A 20,568-nucleotide genomic window follows, 5' to 3' on the forward strand; every position below is an offset into this window, starting at 1 on the left:
ATCAATTTAATTACTATTAGATGATTGGCTACTCTTTCTGAATATAGAAAATATGGTACATATCCACTGTAGTAGTAATAAAAAGCTACTGACAAAGCAGTCAGGCCAAAAACTATAACAGGACAAAATCATGAGTTCATGGCTGAGTGAAAAGGTTTGATTCAGCTCCAAGTTGCACTGGTGAAATACTTACTATTTAAGACATAAGCAACAGTTTTGTATGATATCCCACTCCCACATACTCATACAGTATGATATCCCACTCCCACCCCCTGCCCTGTATGCACATCCCAAAATAAAAAGGTTTCTTTGTCAAATTGCAATGATATCAGGCAAAATCTCTGAGAAACAAAGTGCTCCACAGCAGAGGTGAAGATTATCATCATGTTGCAGGTATCAATACCAAATGAATCCTCTTTTAGGTAAAGATAATTTGGCAGAAGTGCAAACACAACAACATTTATATCTTTATATCAGTGAAATAAGTATTAACAAAGTGGCAAGCTAAAGGTCTATGTATCTCCATATTGAACTACAAACCCTGCCAGAACTAGAGAATCATAGAATGTTAGGGTGTCAGAATGGACCTTGAAGATCATCTAGTCCTAGCTCTCCCTCCCATGAGCAATGACACCTCCCATTGGAGGTTGCCCAAGGCCTTATCCAACCTATCTTTGAACACTGCCAGGGTTGGGGCATCCACAGCTTCTAGAAAACCTAGTTCCAGTGCCTCACCCCCTCACAGTAAAAGATTTCTTCCTATTATCTAAAGTAAATTTCCCCTCTTTCAATTTGTATCCATTACTCCTTGTACTATCACCACAGTGATGTCGAAGACATTGTTTTTCTTTGGTTTCATTAGATTTTTAAGACTATCAGTTATTCACCAGTCATGAAGAGTCCCAAGGGAAAATCACCTGCTATTAACATAAAACATGAATGATAAATATGATATCTGGCACAAGTCTTTACTGGAACATATATACTATGAAAAATTAAGAACAAGTATGGTAAAATCAGAATAGTCAGATCACGTTTATGATATATTATTGTGACTCCATTGGCTTTATTAATATTGTGGACTTTTTTCCTGTTTGTCCATGTGAAAAGGAAAATAAGTCAACTTTTTGTAATACAAGAATAATAAAACCATTTTGTACTTGACACAAAAAGACCACAAAATTGATAGTAAGTGAGAATGATGATGCGCAAACGTATTTTCCAAGAAATCAGTAATAGGTGTGCTTTTAAAATGTCAGAAAAAATCGCTACCTGGTTAGGATATAATTTATGTAATCTGCTCTGTGTTCCAACCATACTGAAACTTTTCATGACCTTCTGAGATGTGAATAAGCATGGAGTTGTTCATCACCAAAGACACAAATGTCACGTCCAACTAAGACAAATTCTGAAGACATAACATTTGAATTATTATTAACAGAAAAGGGAGAATTTATATAACTTGTTCACAAAAAATATACTGGAATTGTAAACAGTGACACATAAAGTGAGCATCTGCAACAAAATAATGGATGATTTCACAGGTCAATCCGTGTTACACAACCAACACCACAGTGTCCACTCACACTGTAGTATGAAAATAGGGTATCTGGATTTTGGGTCTGTATTCACTGTACCTTTATTTATCAAAGAATAAGAGTATGTCAGAAAACAAGATACCAGAACATTTAGTGTGACCCACAGTCTACGTTATACCCCTCAGTGAGGAAACCCAGAAACAGAGACAACAATATTTTTGGTTCCAGTGACTTATTTCTTTTGTACCAGATCTCATAGACAAGAATTTCATGAGGGTACACGGTTTCAAAAACAAAGAATATTAATTTCAAGAAAGGTATTGCTTACATAAATAAAGTCCTAAGGACCTCACAGATATAAAAATCATAGACATTCTAATTAAATACTTCAATTCTACTTCAGCTAAGATCTTAATGCATGATTTTATTTTTTCTTGCCTAGACTAATACAGTAATTTCTGTCACAGTTTCTACAAATTCCTACTTTTTAATGCAGATGGTCGAGGTATACTGAGTTCATATCTATCCCCAAGATAATTCTTATTCTTCTTCAACATCACATTCAAAACAGTTTTTGCTCTTGAAATCTTAAAAATAATAGCTTTCTAACTTTCCAAAAAAATATACTGGTTATTTTTTTTCTGCCTCTTATTTGCCCAAACCTCATTTTATTCTTAAATATTGTCATCTTGTTACTTGCAATATCTGATATTCCATCCTTTTGAAAGAGTTTCTGCATGCTTTTGTACCTCATTGCTTCTTTATTTTATAAACTCATGCATAGTGTTTTATCTCCTATTTGGAATGAAGAAGGCAGAAATTTCTAAGTCTAATGTACAAAAAAATATTTCACCTTTTGTTCGAAAGACATCAAGAGTGTGTACATGCGTGAAGTGCTGGAGTTCACGTGTGTAACACTCCCGATTGAAACAGTTAAAAAAAACCAGTTGCATTATCTTAATCGATTTTCTGTACATTAGGGCATTAGCCAATGGAGACACAGGCTAGTATTAAAGCTAAGTATGCACATAACTGTTTACAAGATCAGTGCTTTATCTTAGAGTTGCAGAAATTAATACGCACAAGTAATAACAAAATAAAAAAACGTACTTCTACCAGTTCAAATAGGTCCAGATTATGAAAGTCACGAACTATGATTGTGTTCCACTAATAATTAGAGCTATTATTTAATATATTTGTCGATTTATTCTATCATACTGACTATAACAGTAAACAAACAATCTCATTTGAGAGAGTTGTTCCAGATAGAGATTTCTAAGTAGGTATTATAATCACATTATATTGCATTACACAGAATGATGGAAGATATAAACAGGAAACTTATCTGAAACTGAGATCCAAGATATTACAATTTACCAGGAATTCAAGCATTTAGTTTTAATGTATAATGCAAATCCCTTTCTATAAATCAAAACATCTTCAGAAGTTTTAAGATACTAGTAGAAAGGATCTTACATCTCTACATGGGATTGCTCTGCATGATTACATAAAAAAAGAAAGAGGTCACTGTTATTTTCATTTAACTGGGCATAAAATTAAAAACAAAACAAACAAAAAAATCCAACAAGAGCAAATGGCCTCAAGCTGCACCAGGGGAGATTTAGGTTGGATATCAGGAAAAATTTCTTTATGGAAAGTGTTTTCATACATGAGAACAGGTTGCCAAGGGAAGTGGTTGAGTCACCAACTCTGGAGGTATTTGAAAGTTGTGTAGATGTGGCACTTAGGGACATGGTTCAGTAGTGGACTTGGCAGTATTAGGCTAATTGTTCTTATAGATCTTTTCCAACCTAAAGAATTCTATGATTCTAAATTATTCTACATGATTCCGTGATTATATACTAGTGTCTTTCCGGTTTGTTTTTTGCTCTTTAACAGTGACAAAAGAGGTCTTTTGAGCATCTAACACCTTGAGCAAGTTTATACTGGGCAGAGTTTTTCAATTGTTCAGATTTATCTCTAAGTAAACAAGGCTCAGAAGGTGGAGGAGGAGGAGAAGGGTTTTGGGTGTGTGATGGTGAAATCTCTCCACACCAAACAGAAGCAGTAGCCCCCCCAGCTCTGGGAAGACCACATACACACAGGACATTCACATGAGAGGCAACTGAGAAGGGGTTGTAAACCATCAAAGACCCCCAAAACATCCCCCAGATGCATTCCTGAGGCCTTCTACCACCAGAGGACTACACATGATCCAAGTGAGGCAGCAAATCCAGAGCCTATTGCAAGAGACCTCAAAGCTTTCCCTGCCAGGAGGGGTACCTGGTACCTCCTGAACATATATTAATCCATTGGACTCTGTGTTTTGTGGGAACCTCACCATCAAGACCAGAAGAACAGGACCCATGGGATGCCATGTGGTTCCACAGAGTGGTGATACATTTTCTATTTAATCCCTCTGTCACTCTCTTTCTTCCCTGCCCCCTCCTTTTTCTGTTGCTTTCTATCTATCTCTCTCTGTTTCAGATTTACTGTTAAATAAAATCTATACTATTGACTTTGGCACATAGTCTCATTTGCACCTTAATTCAGAGGCATTTCTAATAGTTTTAATAACTGGATCATGGCCAGGCTTTGCGAACGAAGATTTGAGAAGGGCTCTACCCCCACTTGCTGCAAGTGCGCTGATGGCTAAAAAGGCCAATGCGAGATAGACAAGTCCGGTTGCAGAAGGCACAGCAGAAAGACTCCCCAGGTGATATCGACAAGCGATTCTTTCTGAGTTGTCTTTTCTCCTCGAGAGTGATCCTGCGTGTGTTCTCAAAAGCAGCAGCAGCGTTATAGATGGTGTGTCTCCAGGCCTCCCGATTGGAGGTCAGGGTAGACCAATGGTGGTGATCAATATGGCCAAGGCTGAGGGATTGTTTCAGGCAGTCCTTGTATCTCCTCTTCGGGGCTCCTCTCTTGCGGCAGCCAGTGGCAAGTTCCCCATAGAGCACGATCTTAGGGAGGCGGTAGTCCTGCATCCTGGAGACGTGCCCTGCCCAGCACAGCTGTGTTCTCAGCAGCATGGCCTCAATGCTCGTGACTGCTGCCTGTTCAAGGACAGACGTGTTGGTCACATAGTCAGTCCAGTGGATGTTTAGAATTGTACGGAGGCAGCGCTGATGGAAGCGTTCTAAGAGACGCAAGTGGTGGTGGTAAATGACCCATGATTCAGACCCATACAAAAGAGTAGACAGTACAACAGCTCTGTAAACACTGATCTTTGTATTTTTTTGTACTTTTTGTATTTTTTGTATTTTTCATCAGGTGTTAGTAACTGGATCATAATACAGTTATATAATAGATCATTTCAGCTTAAATAATAAAATGTAGCAAAGTCTATGTGCCTCATAGTGGAAACTGTTACTCAACCTCAGCTATAGGCATTGCCATCAGCTCTTCTCAGAATATAGTAAAAAAAACCCCAAACATCTGAAAGCTGATATTTTCTTTCAGTTAGCAGAATTTTTGCTATACATAATTAATTCAGAGTTATCAGCAGTCTAACCTACCACTTGCCACTTGCAATTTCCAACTTTAAACATATTACTTCTTCTGTTTTGTCCTCAGTACTACACCCACATTTCCAACAAGCACAATAGCAAAATTAGAATATTACTTACTACTTCATCAACAGTTCCTGAATCATGGAACATAAACTATAAATATATATGAGAATGGATTGTCTAAACTTATAAGTAACATCAGGAATATATTCAACAGACAAGCTATGACTTTGTCTGAAAATTTTCAGTAGAAATTTTTTTTTCAAAGATAAATGCAGAAGGGTGATTGTGTGCTTTTTATTAGGCAGGGAAGCAACAGGTTGAGCAGAAAAAGTTCTTCTTTCTCATTTTTCCACTAGACAGGAACTCCTGACTTACTCTAAACTATCTAAAAAACATTGTGCCCACTAAGCTGAACAGAAATTCTTGCAAATCAGAGGTTTGATGTTGATTTAAAGGAACTTCATTTAATTATTTCATAACTGAAATTTTATGCCTAAGCATATCACTAGCAGTTAAATTTTGATCCAGAAAAACAATAAATCTTTTTTCACCACTTTTTGCAACAGTTTTTCAAAGTATCCCAAGTAATAAACAGTTATTTTCAGTTAAAACTGTAAGGATAAAGAAATACGCTATAATTACCCTTTAAATATATTATCATGTGATATTTAAAAACAGATGTAAAGAAAACATAGGCTTTTTAAAATTCCTTTCTTCTTCAATTAGACTTGAATTTTTTTCTATTTGTTAGTCTTTCTAGTCAGAGAGAGGAAACACTGAAGTAAAACCAAACCTCACATGAAGACAATGAAGTAGAGTTAGATCCTGTATTGCTGTCTTAATAATTTTTGATTCAATGCCGAAAGGTTAGTCTTCAGAGCTTAATACAAATTTCACTGAATTAACAGAGTTTAATCAGATATTCTACAACTAAGTCACTGAAGTAGGCCATGAATGGACAAAAAGAAAAAGGAGTAATGCCATCATAATATATTTTGGAGTGTGGTCTACTGAGCCATTCACTCAGAACAGTAACATGATCAGATATATATTGTTGTGCTTGCAAAATTAAATCTGTATGAAACTGATTTGGACTGGAACCAGCTGACATTACAGTGTTCCACAGGCACTAGGATGATTACCACCAGATAGGAGACTCTTCTTACCACAAATATGAGGACCAATGATCCTCAGACAGACTTCCTTGCTATTTGATATATGGGTGTTTGAGCATTCATGTTATAAGAAACTGGCCAGCACAAGCAAATGCTAACATAGAACCAAAGAATCAGTTAGGTTGGAAAAGACATTTAAGATTGTTGAACATGAACTGTTTCTTTCCACTTGATCTGTCAAAAAGGAAAATACCAACATGGCCTTTTTCTGTTCTTCGGTATCGGGCAGGGTCTGCTAGCAGAGCATGCCCACAGCAGCCCATAACTGCAGGGAACACCAGACCAAAGGCTTGCTGCTCAGTTTATGACTCAGGAATGCTCAAAGTGGCACAGCTGCCCTCAAACTCTGCTTTCTTCTAAGGACAGGAAGCATGTCTGTGGTCAGGGGACACTGATGGGTTAGAATATGCTGTAGTGTCCTCCTACTCATGTAAATTGAGCGAGCCCTGGAGAAGGCCTCAAATATAAAGTTAACTGAGACAACTATGACACTACTGAGACAGGTGGTCTGATATTCTTTTCAGCCACAGACAGCTTGCAGCACAGCCTACATCATGGCCTGGGTTTTAAAAGTACCACAAAAGCTGCAAGCACTGAAAAAAAAAATCTGGTTGAATGTTCTTCCAAATTCTATCTCCTGTAACAAAAAAAAAAAAAAAAAAAAAAAATCCTTTACATATTTTCACCAGTGAGTATTTTAAATTTATTTGCTTTACAGGGAGAAGTTATTTATCATAAAACCAGTGGTGCAAAATTCTTAACAACTGATAAAAAATAGATAGAAATGCAGTGAAAAGGTGAGGTTGATTAAAAAATTCTATCACCTAACATGAATTTAAAAGCACTGCTTCTTTTTTACCTATTGCTTCTTACATTCTTCCCATGTAGTATAGCCCTATTAAACATGACATTTTCACTAATAATTCAGGATCTTTTAAGTAAAATGGCTGATGTGGAAGAAAACATAGAGGATGTTGGGTTTTGATTTGTTATTCTGTTTTTGCCTAGGAATATGTGTCAGCAGCTACATGAATAATTTTTAATTTTGAGGCTTGAAACTCACCCTGAGGACTCCCATCCGAAAGAAAGGATCTTCAAAATTAAAAGAAGAAAACAGTAAAAATACAGTAACATTATGGCTGTCATCGGGCAACAGTTGCTAGTTGTATTATTAATAAAAAATGAATCTAAAAAAAAAAAACTTATTAGATTTTGACAAGCAGCTTAATGCATTACTCCGTGAATGCAGTAGATACCCCACAACAAAGATTCACGGGGTTAGAGTGTTCTTGAAGTCTTGCTAGGGAGTCTCTATTCAAAGGTGGACAAGATTCCTGTGAAGTCAAAGTAAACCACCTTCAAATGAAAGATATCTGTGGATCTTTCACTTCTTGTAAGGTTAGCTGGTCGAGACATATACTCTCAGTTCCATTTATTTCAGTGTTTGCTTGAAGATAGGTGGTAATGGGTATCTGACATATAAACTAGTAATAAATTACTACACCTGGAAACTGCTCCTAAGCAAGACAAGACATTCATTATTTTGCATTTCTTGCAAGAACAATATGTCCTGAGAGAAACACATGGATGGTAAATATGTATCACTATCTCTTCATGACATATTTAAAAGTCAAAGACTAATCAACTATATTTAAATTTACATTTTTTTTTTTAATTTCATTTTGCATCTGCTCTTCTTTGAAAAGAAGCAACTCCAGAAATGGATACTTCAAAAGTTTTAAAAATTAACAGATGTTGATTTTAGGTACATTTGTTGCTTGTTTGGGTTTTTTTAAGCAGTCCAGTTTTAAAAACCCCACTTGCAAGATCTTTATCGTTGAAATACTATCAGGGAAAAAGAAGATTTTACCTGAAGACAAGCAGAAAGACAGAATTTACAAGAATGATGAATATCCAAAAGCTATGCCAAGAAACAGTGTTACAAAAACAATTACACAAGCCAAATTCATTTGTACTACACATGTATTTTGTGTTATATTACACTCACTCTTAATTTTCTGATTTAATAGGATATTATCTGAACAAGGAGATGGTGTCTCAAAATAAATAAAGCAGCATGTTGAACACAAACTGAAGGGTTCTCGTGCTTATATATATAACTATGCTAAAATTATTAACAACAGTATAGCATGATAGTAGTCCATCATGTTAAGAAGTAAAATAATTTTTTAATAAGATTTTTAACTTCTTTCATGAAAGTTCACAAATAAGGTTTCTACACCAGCAATTTATAACCTTATAATTAATCATTTGACATGGTAGCAACTACGAAAAATAATTTTAAGATACACTTTATAGCATTTTGTAATGCATTGAATTATTTTTATTATCTTGGTACACTTTGCAAGCATTGTTTTACCAGAATATTCTGAAACTCCAGCAGAATGTACTGCACTACACAAATTTGAGGTTAGAAAAAAATTCTGGAGTAATTTTTTTTTATTATATATTGTATTTTATGTCATTTTTTTGGAATCAGGAATAATATATCTTAACATATATTATCAGGATCCTTTGATATATCACACCTGAACCACAGGTTTATTAAAACAGAGACATATTAAAAAAAAAATCAGAAGCACCATTAGATGAATAGAAAGTTCTGTTAAAAAACAACAGGATAAGTTTTTTCCAATTTTCCTAATTTAAAGAGCAGGTTTTCTTTTTTTTATTATCTTCAAAAGTGCTAAGTAAGCCAGATATTTGCCACACAATTATCCGCTTTGCAAATGGAAGCTTCCTCTCTACAGCACAGAAGGGTACTTCGTTTAAGTAAAAGCAAATAATTACACAAGTAAACATGCTTCTATGTTCTTTTACAAATGATTAATCCATTTCACTATGATAGTAACTTTTAATCAGAACTGATTAGAAGTGAATTAAAGCCTCAACTTGGGAAATTCATTCAAGTGAAAGGATCTGCACTGTTACTAGTTCTTGCCATTTCATGTGGAAGACAAAAAACCTACAGAAAACCTCACCATAGGAGAGATTTCTGAGGAAGAAACAGCCTTAGCTCTTGAAGTACCTTATTTTATTTTCATCTTCAATTCAAGTAAAGTGAAGTTTAACTCATATGGTGTTTCGATACACAGGGAATTGTTGCATTTTCTGCCTGAACACTTTTAGATGCAATCTACTGATCTAAAATGTATTTCTTGAAAGAATAGTTTGTGAAAGAACAAAACCTCATTTAATCTACCTTCTCCCCTCAGAATTGCTCCCATGATAGCTATATCTACTTCTGGGACTGCAAGTCCTTTAGTAAATTCCAGGAAGGCTTCTACTCTTGCACCTTCCCTAGTGTTATATATGGCATTGAACTTTTCCTTGCAAATATCATAAGCATGTTATCAAAATATTAGCTAAAAGAAATACTGAGAATTGTATGGACCAGTTAAGGAAATAGGAAGAGAATCAGCAGCTTTACAATAATTTAATATTGTAATAATGACTATTAATATACTATAGAAAATTTCATTATTTAATCCTGAAAAGTGTACCAAGAAGAAAGTAAGACAAAACTATGTGAAAAGAAAACTAAACACTTCCTTAGGGACCTAAATTATAGACTGCCGGTTGGGCTTTGCCCCTCTGCAATGGGTAGCAAACAGATCTGCATCTCCATCTTCTAGCATGAGAATTTTCAGGGGCTTTACCTAATGCTTAAAATATTGCACAGCATATGTACTGGCTGGGAATCTTAAAAGCCTTTTTTTCTTTTTTCCTGAGGGATGAGTTTCGATAATGGGTTTTAAAATGTGAAGAAAAACAACGATCTTACACACTTTTGTTGACAACAACATTTGCAACACTTGTCAGGGCATCTTCCTGGGGTCAGAGGCCAGAGCTGGGTGATGGCAGCCAAAAAAACCCCAAACAATACTAAACAGAATCCTCTCATGGAAGTACAGTTATAGAGTCTTGGGAAGTCTGGTTATAGTCTCTTCTAAGTTTTAAATTTACAAATAAGCTGGAAACTCATAAAGACCATTACAAAGATGTGAGGTAAATTTGCTGGTTACTGTGTTTGACTGTAGCCTATCTTCAGTCCTAGAGACCAGAGAAAGCCCATGATAGTGATTTTGCTGCTACTCCTGGGCTTGACAAAGTCAGCAAGGGCTGAAATCACACTCTGGGGCAAATTCAGAAAAGATGGACGCCACCTAAGCAAAACTGACTAAGCTTATCGTCAGGCTTCATGTTCCCCATTCACACAGGCAGCGACGGTGTGAAGGCATCAAAGTTCAATACTGAAGAGAAGTCAAATTCTGTCATACAGCTGGTAAATGTCAAATTTCCTGGACACATCACAAGTTTCTTGGTGTTTTCTGTAAGTAATTTCTTTTTCCCTTTCTATTCAGATAAGAACTGAATTATAAAAGTTCCCCAAATGTCATCTTTGTTTTTAGCATATTGTAAAACTAGTGTAAAATGGGTTTGCAAATATCTTGTGCTTGTTTGTTCTTTTTAAATGGATGGTCAACAGATATGGAGGTTGTGTTAATTTTATAAAGTGTTCAGTTTTTCTTAGGAGCTCAACTGCAGCTGAAAAATTTTTGCTGGGTAATATTTCTTGAGAAGAATATCTTCATACATAACCTTTGGCAAATCATTATCATCATACTAGTTTTTTCTTCTGTATGGCTTATTATAAGACATTATCATGTCTTGTTATATTTATTATAAAAATATTTATATAATGAAAACTACATTTACTCTGAATGTAACTGAAAATGTATGCATTGTTCTAAAAGATGAAGGCTGATGGGAAAAGAGATGGATGCTATTTTATTGATCTAATGTAGATTATGCATTAATTCCAAGAGTAGCTATGTTTTTAAATCACAGGAGTTCCACTCCAGCATGAATTAAATATAAAACCTCAAAATATCAAAGGAATAAATGTGAACTCACTGAAACTTATTATTAAAGCAATAACATTATTAACACAATATATCTGTTAAAAAAACCCAAACCAACATAAAAGAGAAATGCAAGAAGTTAAGCCATTTTAAAAACTATATAATCAGTGTGTCTACAACTATAAGCAGGTATTTTAGCATTACTAAACTGGTATATAACATAGTTCCTGGAATAGAACCTCAATGCTGCTTTGTTTCATTTTCATTGCCACTGCAAAGTTTCATTGTCACCCTTTAACACCATTTCTGAAATTATTATCCTCAACAACAGCAGTACCCACAACAGCTTGTGAAAGCGAAAATTAAATTGGAAAAGGGAAATGTGGATCGAGGAGAGATGAGTTTGAATTAGGGTACCTCTGCAAAGTTCAACTTAATGCTTTGCTCTTTATCTTCATTTCAGGACTTTATCCAAAAATTTAGGGGGAAAAAAAAAAAGATTCAGTGTTCCAGTAATCCATTTTTGTAGAACTAGAGATGCAAATAATAACCTATTGTCTAGAAAAAGGACACCTGTTAGCAGAATTAAAGATAATAAATTCAATGCTTAATTTCACAACAACAGACTGATCTGTAAAAGTACTTCTGACATGTGGATTGGTCCTTAGGGGTAGAGTCTTTAAACGGTCTAGTGCATTAATCATCTGAGTCAATGTCCTGGTTCTCATCCTAGTTGAGCTAAAAGTTACAGTAATGTATTTTTTGCTTTAGGATGAAATCTTATTAATTCTCTTTCCCTAAAGTTAAGCATATTTTATCACACATGTAATTTCCACACTTTGGATGGATTAGCCTTCCTTATTTAAAAACAAAGAATGCAAATTAGTGGTTCACATATACCTTTTGTAAAGTTCAAAGACATAGAGATAAACGTGTTCATAAAAGTAATGCTGTTTTGGAAAACCAGACATTTTTGAGAAACTTAATGTAATGCTTTTATCACATCAAGACCTTTAATTTTCTAATAGATATAGTACAGTATTTTAGACCTTAAAAACACAGTAAATTCCTTATAATCCTCATTACATCTGAAAAGATGTGAATGTCTAGAAGTATGAAAAGTCAATCTTAATAAACATTAATATTAGGAGCCTTTTCCGATGTCTAATAGAAAGTAAAAGAAAAGCCTGGCAATGGTGAGCAGATTACATGATCACACATGTCTCACTGCTTTCAGTTCAGGACTTCAAATCTGATTACACAAATAAAGACAGTGCTTCACCTCTGGACTGATCTCGGCTGAAGTAGCTAATTTTCACCATAGAAGCTTATATGGAGCTGTTTTGGATTTGTGATCCAAGCAGTGCTGATAACAGAGGGATGTTTTAGCCTGTTAAAGCAGTGCTTACACAGCACCAAGGTCTTTTCTGCTTCTCACACTGCTCAACCAGCAAGAGGGCTGGGTGTGCACAAGAAAGTGGGAGGGGACACAGCTGTAACAGCTGACCCCAACTGATCCAAGGGACATCCCATATCACCTGATGTCCCACTCAGCAATAAAAGCTGGGGAAAAAAGGTGTAAGGGAGGGCACTCAGAGTGATGGCATTTGTCTACCCAAGTCACTGTAACATGATGGAGCCCTGCTTTCCTGAGGATGGCTGAACAGCTGCTTGCCCATGGGAAGTGGTGAATTAATTCCTTCTTTTGCTTTGTTTATGTACGTGGCTTTCACCCTCCCTATTAAAACATCTTTATCTCACTTGTATTTGTCCTATTCTCTCCCCCGTCCCATCATGTGGGGAGTGAGTAGGTGGCTGTGTGGGGCTGAGTTATCTACTGGGGCTATCCCACAATAAATGGCCATTACATTTTAAATGTATAAATAAACAAAAACGTGTCTACCAACAGAAGGAACAGAATTACCACATTTTAGTAGCCCTGGTAAGGAAGCCAGGATGACCTGGGAACTTGTCAATTTTTTTTTTTAATCAATCTTTTTTTCATTTGAGGATAACTTGTGGCTGGACAACAGCAGATATTGCCCCTAGTAATTGTTCACAACACCAGATGGTAAAAGAATAACAAACAAAAGTGAATCAAACAAATAATAGTTCCCTATTTCTGAAATCAATCTCTAATACACATGGTTCACCTCATAAGAGAAGAAAAACAAGGTTAGAACATCAGGCAATATTTTTGCCCTAACTTTTCTGCATCTTATGCTTGTCATTTTTAACTGTGATTAATGCTGGGAGAGATGGTGTTGGTAGATGTAAAGCAAAAAAAGTATCATGCCAGAACACTGATCCTGGTGAGTGATCAAATCTATCTTGTGCTCCTCAAAGTCTGCTCCAACAGATAGACTACAATATCTCTTGGGGGTGAATGGCAAAAATTGCATCAAGATACACAGGAAGGACAATGTCCCAGCAAATATCACCATAAGAAGCACTGAACTAGGTTGCACAGAACATTTTGCCCCTCCTCTTTGAACACTTTTGATTAGCAAAGGCTCTTCTGCTTGGTTTCCATGCAAAGTAGAAAACAAGGCCTAAGCAACAAGGCTTTTAGTTGCACCAATGCCCTCATAAAGTCTTCCACTGTACCCAGACAGAGTCCTTAGAAACCTTAGTCCTTGGAGTTATCCTTTGAATGACTCTTGGGAAAACGCTAAGAGTATATCTTGAACACACCTGTGTGAACCGTGAGAATTTGGTCCATTGTTCAGAGTTTTTCTCGGAAGTGTCAAAACTGTAGGTGTAGAAAATCCAATATTTACTTAAAACTGAAAGCAAAAGACATTACAATATTTACTCTTAGCTGAGAGCTAGCAGATGACACTCTCAAAGAAGTGTTCATGACAGTATTTTTAGATGAAGCACATATTTCTGTTCCTTTAGGAATGGAAGAGTGCATTGTACAAGTACCTGGCAGAATTAGAAGAAAAACATAAGACTTTTCAAATGTTGAGTTTGAATTTTTAGTGATACTCTTATCAACAAAATCTAGACTTTGGCAAAGGTCTATACTAGAAATGTAATTTCTTTTACAAAATTTCAAAAATTCCTTGAGGGAAATTAAACATAGGAAAACTTGAATATGGAATACAGTTCTTAGAACTTCAAGATAGAATTTCAGTCCCCATGTACAAAATAGATTTCTTTTAATCCTACACACTGTTAGCAAGATGTATCAGTCACTAAAATAACTAAACTTTCAAACTGATTCTTCAGTATGACCTCACCCTGATACTGAGTAGAAGTCAGTGACAAGCAAAATTCAGAACTTTCCTCATAGATACTTCCTTATCTAGCTTAAATAGAATGTGTCATTAGCAAAATTTTATGCTTGACAACCATTTTGGTGAAGAAGTTTTTTCTAATATCCAGTCTAAACCTACCATGGTCACTTTGTGGTCATTTCCTCTTGTCTATCACTTGTTATGTACAAGAAGATACAGACATTCACCTCATTACGACCTCCTTTCTGACAGTTCTGGAGTGTGATAAGGTGTGTCCTGTACGTCCTTTTCTCCAGAATAAACATAATAAACAACCCTAGCTCCCTCAGCCGCTCCTCATAACAATTATACTCCAAGCCCTTCAAAAAACTTTGTTGCCCTTTAATATTATTGCACGGTGTCCAATAACAGTTTAAAAGTCCACGTGCAAAAGTGTGATAGAGGAGGTCAAGGTTACTTTAAGATCACCACAGGAACCTGGGAATCAGCTGTGATGTTTTAGTTGTGGATTTCATAATGGTTGTCATAAGGTATTCCTTTACAGCAGAAGCATTCATTTATGTAAGATACTGCTATAGTCCTGTAAGGTTATTTATATTATATTGGAGCCTCTCAGTATGAAGCAAATAGATAAACACAGGACTCTCCATTTTCATATTCACTTAGCAGTCTAATATGAACCAACCCGTATATCAACAGGGAATCATTAATCCTGGTTAACATGCTCATTTTTAAACAGATTCACTAAGAAAGATATTTCAACTGAAAAAAGTAAAAATTCTTAACAGGAAAAATAAGGATGTTTATTCAAGGAAGTGTCAGAAATTGATTTCTGAAATTATTTTCTTAACTGATGTGATATTCTAAGCACACAGGGACATAGGGTCATGAAATATTTTATCATTACTTGAATAAGCACAGTAGATTCTTATATGGGATACCATGACAGGCTGTTCTACTAAAGCATGCAAAGGGTGCTCTTCCTTTTTGCACTGGAAAGTTTATTTAATTCATTTTTACATCAGTGTAAATTATTTTCTCTGTAACAAGAAGATGAGGTAGGCCCTAATCCATTAAATCATTAGTCTATTACCTCAGTGTTAAAAGAACTTAATAAATTCCATCAATTAATCATATTTTTAAGCACTGGTGCTTATGTAGCAGTATTAAATCTGTAATAGCTTGATAAACAATATATTTGTCTTGGTTTTCAGAGGAATATACATGCAGCTTTAATATTACACTCTATTTATTATAACATCACAAGAATCTGTCATTCCCACATGAACTATGATCAAGAACTTCTAGAAAAAGACAAGGAGAGTTACAGACTTGGACAAAAGTCTCAAAATTGAGGGGTGGTTAATTGGTGTTTATGAGGTTCATCTCTATTTGGAATCTCTATATTCAGCCATTGACTACATTTAACATTTGTATTGTGCTCTCAGTAAGAACTAAACTAGATAATCACTGAATAGGTCATTTCTTGTAGGGATCCTTGAAGAGAAGCTGTTTTTCAAATTTTGTGAAGACAGAAAGCAGAAGGAGGTTGACACTCTTCTCACACTTCATGATTAGCCTGGACTAACTTGCAGTGACATTCTTTGATAAATAGAAATACATATTTATTTACTATTTAATATCTTAAATAAAAAAACCCCAAACAATAATACCTGATTAACATCTTTATAATATTACTGCTGTAACAGTATATATATAGTATATATAAATATATACATAACAGTATATATAAATATAAATATCTAAAGAGTTTTTTTCGCATGCAATTAAATGACAAATATGTTTCTCATCCCACCAATGTCTACATTTAAATTCAAAACTGTAATGAATGAAGGTTTTATCTCTTATTTTATAACAGTTACAGCAGAACTGCTGATTTGAAAGGACACGTGCCCCACAGATTAATCCACTCTGTAAATTCAGTTCAGAGAGACTGATATATCTGAGACTGACTGTGTTTAGCTAACATACTCCAGAAATGGTTTACCATATAAGAAGTAGAACTGGACTACAGGTTGCACTTGCATTACCAAAGCATATGGCAATTGAAAGTGGGCTCCTATAGCTACTAGAAACATATCACAGTCTCATTTGAGGTTTCCTCAGAAGCAAAATGAACTCTTGAGGTTGGGTTACTAGGGAAGTACTGACTGTTGCTGTTTGATGAGCCACACTTCACATAAGCAAAGAACAAACATGAATAGATTCTACATCAAATTTATGGATCAAAAGACCTCATGGTTTGGGAAAGGTGGGATATTGGATTTCGAGTTAAAACTCCAAGGAAAAGTTTTCATGCATTGGGACATTTCAAAAGATGTTCAAAATTTGGGAATGAGGCGGTGGGGAAGATATGTGTGAAAAGGTTAGAGTGGGGGAAGGAAGAATCATATTAAAACACTATGTATATGAATGAATTATTTGCTCTACTCTTCACTAATAACTTCAATTTTTAATTTATTTTTTTTTTACAGTGAAACTAATGATACTCTATATGTATAAGCATACCACATTTTCTGGTGTTCCCTGAATATTCTGATTTGAAAAAACATATAATCCTATATACATAATCTTTGTAAATATATCTGTGATCTAGACATTGACTTCTTCCCTCTCATCAGCATTATTAGTACTTACTTATTTATAAAATTTCAGCAGAATGTTTTGCTGCAGTTGGGGTGGAAAGCTAACATGAACAAGTAGAGGCTATTGGAGGTAATTATTAAATACATAACTAATTAGTATTACACCTCACAGCTAATTACCAAAAGTAATTAATAAACACAAATAAAAAACATTTCCTAAAAAGACTTTGAATTAAAAGGATTTTGGAAGTCTTAAAACTTTAGGTTATGCACGGACAATAGATCTGACATTCATGGCCAAAATGACATAGTTGCAACAAATTTCTATACACAGAATTTACAATTTTTTCCCAGGGGAAAACAAAACAAAGCAAAAGACAGATCCTAGAGCCAATCAACTGATAAACTAGATTGTTGGTAGCCTGATGGAGATGAGGTTGCTGCAGCTTCCTATTTTTAATCCATGATTTAGAAGCAAATGAGGTCAAGTGGTGTTCCCTTGCGGCACACACACACACACACACACAGATGCAACACGTACACATAATAGTTGACACACAGGTAAAACCATTCAGCACTCAAACACACATGGCACAAACAGCCTCATTCTTCTCTGGCTGAGTAGGAGGAAGGATGATTTATAACTGGAAAGATGCTCACATACTCAATGTGAATCACTCCTGTAACTTACCTTAGACATTCAGTCTATCCAGTAGCCAGCACCTGGATCCCCAGACTTCACACTTCGTGCCACCTGGACAGATCATTCTGAGGCCTGTAGCTCCCCTCCAGCTACAGGTACAGACCCACTTTTAATCCTGGACATGCTCACACATCACCACTCAACCAGCAAACTATTGATCCCCCAGGGCTTTACACACTGTACATATCCAGTAAAAGTACCTGGACCTCTTGGGCCCCCAGTGTGCAATGATATCCCCACATACACATTATGAGCTCCTAGTAGCTGACTTTGGCAATGAGGCTATCCTGGCTCCCTGGTCTCCCCTTGACCGATGCACAGAGACACAGAGCTGCAAACAGGACTTTCATTCAACCCACAGTTGCTCCAGACTGGTCTAGAATTCTTGGCCCCTCCAACAGCTGGCTCTTCAGCTTTCTGCTCTGGACTTTTGGTCATGTTCATATCCATAATCCAAGTCACTCATCCAACTTGCTGGTTACTCTAGCCTGAGCCCATGTAGTGATCCCACATTGGCATAGGCACCCATGCAATAAACGGTTTGCATTTTCCAGTTTGCTGGCATCACATCCACAGACAGACCCCTTTGACTCATGGTCCAGCTTCAGTTGCTGGCATTTAAACCTCCCTACAAACATACGTACAAGAGAGACCCTTTACTCAGGAAAAAACAGTTAGAAATGGAGCATAATAAGACACAGGACAAACTGCTGATCAAGGACAAACAAAGGTGCTGAGCAAAGCCTGTTTGCATATGGATGGCCCCTTTTATCCTCTTATTCCCATATTATCACTTGCTTTTCCCTCCCTAATCTATCTCAATCCCTCCCTTTCCCTGCCTATGGTCCTTCCTCTAAACACCCAAGAATAAGTCTACGCAATTCCATGAAGCTCTTCTGTGCATCTCGTAATGTGTCCCATACCCCTGTAGGAAGTACTTCTCTCAGTCTGAAGGGCAATCAGGGCAGCACTTCCTTTTGATTCCTCATGATGTGTTTCAGTCCTGGCACAGGGGGCTGAGGCTGTCCTGGGACAGCCCTGGGAGGAGCCTGGGCTTGGGTCTAATTAAGATAGGGGATTTACTCTCCCGTCACTGCAGCTCTGTCCCACTTTGGATGTGTGGAGAAGATCTTTTTGTCAGATAAGCTAACAAAGATGTTCTTCTGCCAAGAACACAAATTTTTCTATTTCAGAGTTTGCAATTTATTGCTGGCCCTTTATTATATTTTAAATGTACAAGTTCTATAATCTTTTTTAAACTATTCTAAACTAAGCTTCTAAAAATCTATAACTTTAAAGTATTCAGATAGTAAGTTGTCTAAAATCAAATATAGACAACATTAAGGTAGAAGACTTCTTACAAGAGTAATCACATCAGAGCTATAGACATCTTGATATCTTCTTCTGATAGCTCCAAGAAGCTCTACTAATTGTCAATATCCTTAGGCTTCACAAACATTACATTCAGTCATAAATGTTGGGACCTTCCTCTTTCCCTTTTCGCTTCTTTTGGTCTTTCCAAAGTTGTAAAGGAAGTTTGTTCGTGTCAGTGTAAATTCAGAGGACATCCAGATAAAATATAGTTAAGATGGAATTGAACAATTGAGATATTAGGAAAAGTAGGTCACAGAAATGCTAGTAAATTCAGAAAAGTGATGTTTTTAGAAAATGAGTCTTAAACCTGAGAAATTCAAAGTGAAATTTCATAGTGAAAAACTCTATTTTTCAAGACTTTTCCATCATCTCCAATATTCCTTTTCTTCCCATTATATCATGCCAAATTAAATAACTGCTATTCTACAATTATAAAAAGCCAGCTTATAAAACCAAAAAAGTTTTCTCCTGTTTTTTAACTGTTTCATTGTCTACTTAACTCATTTTGTCATTTTCATATATGAAAGTATCAGAATAATTTTCATATTCTAGACAAACATTAAAAAACCTTGAAGTTCATAAAGTGTTATTAAATCCCTGTCAAAGCCTAAGGCTTGAGAGTGAAATACACTCCCATCTGCTTTCCCTATGACATACGGTGATGTAATAATGCTATTTCTTTTATGATACAGACTTGATACTGAGAATACCCCTTATGATTCTTCACTGACTGAATAGCAGCTTTAGGCTACAAGTTCCACACCATTATAAAAATAAAAAATGCAGACCGTTGCCTCATAGTGCTGACACAGAAGTAGAAATATAAAACAGGGTTGTATTTCTAAGTAACACAAGGGCAGAGAGAGCTTGAGGACTGTACCACTGATTTTCCATAACTCTTACTTGTTAACGTGTACCCAAGAGTGGTTTTCACCTGTGCACCCAGTACTTTGCCAGACTGTACTCACACATGTCTGGGTAAGGTGTGTGCCAGCAACTGTTAGCAAAACACAGGCCTGCATCAGGTTTCCATCCCAGCACCTTATTTAGTCCTCCAACATGATCCTGTCAGGCTTTGCACTCTTAAGCCTTACTAACATGAGCTCACAAATTTATAGAACATTCTAGATTGAGACTTTCCTCAGGATGTCATGAAGTTCAGTCCTAATCAAAGTAGGACTAACTTTGAAGCCAGATGAGATGGCACAGATACACTTCTCTTGTAATGAAGCAAGGACACACCTCCAAGTACCACAGAGATTAATGTACACAAGCAAAGAAACTTAAATGCAAGAACATTAAAATGAAAACTATTTACACTTCAACATCTTTTAAAAATCACTATTATTGCCTACAGTTAATTAGGGGAAAATACACTGTTAAGTGTATTTCATTCCTCCCCTTCAGTATTAAAGCTTTGATACAGATCAGAAAAAGCAGTTAAAAAATTCAGATTAAAAAATGTACTTTTAAAAATTATACTTCCTTATTATTGAGGACTACAAATACACACTAAAAATTTAAAATCT

General features: G+C 35.9%; 1 protein-coding gene across 11 annotated transcripts in view; it reads right to left on the reverse strand.

The window, feature by feature from the left end:
• Positions 1 to 20,568, reverse strand: part of CDH18 (cadherin 18) — a 502,361-nt gene that overhangs the window by 112,239 nt on the left and 369,554 nt on the right. The window lies entirely within an intron of this gene.

This window comes from Myiozetetes cayanensis, unplaced genomic scaffold (genome assembly GCF_022539395.1).
Source record: "Myiozetetes cayanensis isolate MyiCay16 unplaced genomic scaffold, myiCay2020 scf1, whole genome shotgun sequence".
Classification (NCBI taxonomy): domain Eukaryota; kingdom Metazoa; phylum Chordata; class Aves; order Passeriformes; family Tyrannidae; genus Myiozetetes; species Myiozetetes cayanensis.